The sequence below is a fragment of the Mus caroli genome, chromosome 10 (assembly GCF_900094665.2).
Source record: "Mus caroli chromosome 10, CAROLI_EIJ_v1.1, whole genome shotgun sequence".
Taxonomy (NCBI): domain Eukaryota; kingdom Metazoa; phylum Chordata; class Mammalia; order Rodentia; family Muridae; genus Mus; species Mus caroli.
This window is the reverse complement of record NC_034579.1, coordinates 118949908-118953759: the sequence shown is the minus strand read 5'-3', so window position 1 is coordinate 118953759 and position 3852 is coordinate 118949908.

The window sequence follows — 3852 nt, the reverse complement described above, 5'->3', positions numbered from 1 at the left end:
CCTCAGCTGTGTCTCGAAACACAGAACGGAGCACACTAATTGGCACAATCCCTTTTCATTGACAGTGATTCTACCTCAGGTGCCGAGCGATGGCAGTAACTTTGCCAAAGTAAGTCTCAAAACAGGGAGTAAAAAAAAAGTTGCAGTGAGATTCCGTGAACTCTGTCCTGTCCAATGAGACAGTGGGGTACGGTCAATCAATACTGGAGAGGAAGGATGCCTCTGAGTGCTGGACAGACTCCACTGTGGGGTGAACCCTGAAGCACCCCTCTCTTATGGTCCGTCCCTCTTGAGTGTGGATAGACTCTATGGCTTTCTTTTCATAAATAAAGAATCACTCCTTTGATTACCTGCTGTTCTGTGATAGAGTTATTGCCTCCCCCCACCCCTGGCTTCATTCCCCCCCCCCCCCCCCCCCCCCCCCCACTCAATTAGGCTGCTCAGGAACTCATTTTCTTAACCAGACTAGCCTAGATTAGGGCATTGTTGGCCAGTCAGTCTAGCCTAGTCTCTACCTCAGAGGTCCCCATAAAAGATGCTGTTTTAGAAAACCAGGGTTGACCTCTGCCTTCTGCACATATGAAGTGTAAACCCCCTCTGCCATGCACATACACAAATAAATAATTAAAGGAAAAATTGTTCCATGATTAATCAAAAAGGTAAAAGCTTGACAAGGAAGATGTTCGGGGCTGGCACCATAAACAGAGGAGCCATAGCAATGGAGTTCTTGTCATTGGCTGGGGAAACGGGACTGGGTTTTGTAAGCAGCGAGTGCAAGCGAGAACTCATGGCAGGAGTCAGGGTAGGAGCTGATGGATGGAAGTTGACTAAGAGGTAACTAGAGGTGAATTTACTGAGAGGGTAAAGCAACCCAACAGGATATTGATAGGGGAACCAGGCTAGATATAAATGATGCGAGCAGGTCCTTGCTACTCAGTAGTACTCTGGTCAAGACTGGAATTTAGAAGAGCTACCTGGTTGAGCCTAAGTGAAGGTTCAGGAAGAACCTGGTTAAGATTTGACCAAGCGACGAATCTGTGTCAACCCACAGCACATGAATGCTACAACACTGATAAAGTGTCTGATACATCTATCCCTTGACTTAGGAGCCTGAGATGTCCCAAGAGCCTGACTAAATATTTCACTTCTCAAATAAATATTACATTCATGTAGCCAGAGTCCAAGACTACTCATTTGAATATCAAAGGGGTGTTTCAGAGTAATTAAAGTGATTATTTACAAGCGGAGCGTGTGATGGGCACAGGGGGCCATGGGACCAGTAAGCAAAAAGGCTTCAGACGGTAGCATCCTTCCGAAAGAGGTCCTTGTTCAGTAATGGGTAGCAGTTGGGAATTAGATATCAGAAACACTACAGAGAAATGTAGTTTAAATACCGTCTCATGGATGGGTGAGATGGTTGAATGGGTAAAGACGGTTGTTACCAAGCCTGGTGACCTGATTCCCAGGAATCACATGGCAGAAAGAGAACTGGCTTTTGCAACTTGACCTTTGACCGCCACCAATGTGCTGTAGCACACAAATGCTCATACACACACACACACACACACACACACACACACACACACACATTGTAATGGCTACTCCTGGTTGTCACCTTGACTATATCTGGAATGAACTTCAATCCAGAATTTGAAGTTTCACCTGTGATCAAGATCTTGAGGCTGGAAGGCAGACGTTTCTGACCTGGATCTTGGCATGGATATCTTGAGGCATTTTTGCCATGAAAAGCTTAGGCCCAGGCAAAGTAGTACATGCCTTTAATAACAGGAAACTGAGGCAAGAAGATCTCTGAGTTCAAGGTCAGCCTGGGACAAAGCAAGTCCCATATCTGGGTGTGGTGGCAGAAGACTCTAATCTGGGCTACACCTTCTGCTGGAGGCCTACATAAGGACATTGGAAAAAGGAAGGCCCACTCCTCTTTATCTGCTTGCTTTTACTTGCCAGCACATCTGTTGGAACCTACTTCTACAGAAGACCAGCTGAAGCAACTAGCCTCCTGGGATTGAGCAACTACTAGATTCTTGGACTTCATATCCACAGATGTCCACTGCTGGGTTAGTTGGACTACAGATTGTAAGTCAGCACAATAAATTCCCTCAAAATAGAGACACATTCCATAAGTTGTGTGACTCTAGAGAGCCCTGACTAATACACACGTACACTCTCTCAAACACTGAGTAATAAAAAGTCATTATTGCTCCTTGGTCTGAAAACAATGGCTTTTTTGTTTTGTTTTGTTTTTTTGTTTTTCTCTACTTCCTACCAGTCACCTATAAGGAGTTCACAGTGGAAGCACAAATAACCTTTTTGAACAATGGTGTCTTGTTTGGACAATACAAAGACCTGTTACAAATAAGCGTGAACAGATGTGGTATGGCCATTATCCAGGTAAGAACTCACTAAGTGCATTGTGTGGAAGAGAAGGGCTTGAACCAATGAGCTGACACAGCAGAGTGGTCAAGATGGCTGATTTGGGGGTGGGCTGGGAATAAGCTGAGAAAGAATCTTCAAAAAAGTACATTATAGCATAATTTTAAGACAGTTAAAATATCAGCTAAAACATTTTAAGACTTTGGGGGAAGATTCATACTAATATAATTCATAACACTAATGGGAGTTTTATTATCCATTATGAGATTATTTGACACCATTACTGATGTAAAGGTAAGAAAAGGTTACTTCTGAAATATAATTAACCTGTTTTCGCTTGGGAAGAATAGGAAGTTAAAAATAGAGTTATGATCCTCATCTGTATCTTTGGGCAGATTCATCTCCTGAATGGATAGGAATTTCGTAGAAGAATGGAGGCTGTCCCATTATTAATTTTTGTAGGGAGCTATTTAAATATGGAAGGAGCAAAGTTCCCTTTGAATGTAGCACATAGAATGGAATATGGAGTCTATTTGGGCGTTATTGTTTTGGCGTCAGGTTCGTTGAGGGTTAAGGTGGGCTACAGTAGGGCAGACATGGGACAGCTTTGGAGAACCGGGACAGCAGACGATTTGTGATTTTCCATCTATCACACTGGTTGGTGTTGAACCTCAGAGGTTCCTGACAAATCTTTACTTTCTACCCGGAGGCTAGGAAGAGCTTTCAAAACGTTGATTTCTCCACAGCCCCTCTGACTTTATTTCCGAGTTCACATTCCAAAGGCAGGGATCCTCTCAGCGTTTGCCCACAACCCCTCTCACCTCAGCTCCTTCAGAGGCTCTCCCCACCCCAACCTGCCTTGATCTCAGCCCTTCCCCAGCCGCAGCCTCCGGATGTCTTGGCGCATGCGGTTCTGACTGCCCTGCTTCCCAGTGCAGATTTTACCCTTTTTGTTTTTCCCCTGGCAAGTGCCTGGGTCAGATCCTATCTCCCGTAGGAAGCCTACATCAGGTGCCAATCTAATTTGAACATTGTTGTTCATGTATTTAGAATCCTTATGCCACGAAGAACGAATTGATTGGACGGCTCACTTGAGTATCCTTTCCATGAGCAGGATGGTTGTCAATTTCGTATCCTTAAAACAACGTGTTAGATGCTACCCTAAAAAGCTGAATGCATACTGTATGAGGATGGAATGGAAGCAAGCACAGAGATGTTAAGTGATTTACTCAAGGCCGCGTAGCCAGTACAGAAGGAACTGTGGTACGAACACTCAGGCAGTCTGGATCCAGAATCCCTGAAGCCTCACAACAGCACTTGGTACGGAGGCTCTATCTGCCACCACAGCTGGCTCTATCTGCCACCACAGCTGGCTCTATCTGCCTCCGCAGCTGGCTCTATCTGCCTCCGCAGCTGGCTCTATCTGCCTCCGCAGCTGGCTCTATCTGCCTCCGCAGCTGG